This window comes from Neophocaena asiaeorientalis, unplaced genomic scaffold (assembly GCF_003031525.2).
Source record: "Neophocaena asiaeorientalis asiaeorientalis breed wild unplaced genomic scaffold, Neophocaena_asiaeorientalis_V1.1 scaffold43, whole genome shotgun sequence".
NCBI lineage: Eukaryota > Metazoa > Chordata > Mammalia > Artiodactyla > Phocoenidae > Neophocaena > Neophocaena asiaeorientalis.
The window spans coordinates 7,110,187-7,111,128 of record NW_020173674.1 but is presented as its reverse complement, the minus strand read 5'-3'; positions in this window follow the sequence as shown (position 1 = coordinate 7,111,128).

Here is a 942-nt window from a genome sequence, read left to right as displayed (position 1 = left end):
TGGGTTCAGGTGTGTGAGGCCCGCGCCCTCTGAGACCTGGCTCAGTCCGTCTACATGACCGGGGTGCTGGTGGGCGCCACAGGTCCCAGCCTCCCGCGCCTCTTCATTAACTTTTCTTTATTAAAGTTTGTGTATTTTAAAATAGATAATACATACAATACATTCACAAGGTTCAAAATTCCTGACGGTACAAGCGGGTATGCAAGGAAGCGTTCTCCCCTCTGCCCCACACTCCAGTAATTTCTACAGGGCAGCCTGGTTTCCATGTATCTTACAGAGATTTTTTATGATTTTATACAATCTAGGTGAACATGTACATGTGCTCCATCTCCCTTTTCTATACAAATACTGACACACCCATGCATGGTTTTGTATCTGGCTTTTAACCTCATTCGTGGCCTCTGCATATTCCTTCAGAAAAAGCTCTCCTGTCCTCCCTGCGTCCGGGCTGCATCCCACTGTGCAGATGAGCCACAGCTGACCAAAAGAGCCCCTGAGGGGGGCTTCCCAGGTGGCGCAGTGGTTGAGAGTCCGCCTGCCGATGCAGGGGACACGGGTTCGTGCCCTGGTCTGGGAAGATCCCACATGCCGTGGAGCGGCTGGGCCCGTGAGCCATGGCCGCTGAGCCTGCGCGTCCGGAGCCTGTGCTCCGCAAAGGGAGAGGCCACAACAGTGAGAGGCCCGCGTACCAAAAAAAAAAAAAAAGGGGGATATTCCTTTTTAAAAAAAAAAAATTTATTTATTTGGTTGCGCTAGGGCTTAGTTGCGGCACGCAGGCTCCTCAGCTGTGGCATGCAAGCTCTTAGTTACGGCATGCATGCAGGATCTAGTTCCCTGACGAGGGATCGAACCCAGGCCCTCTGAGTTTTAACCAGGGAAGTCCCTTGGGAGGCTTTAAAAGGAAGGGAGTCAGTGTTCATTCAGGAGACGTCAAGGCAGGGA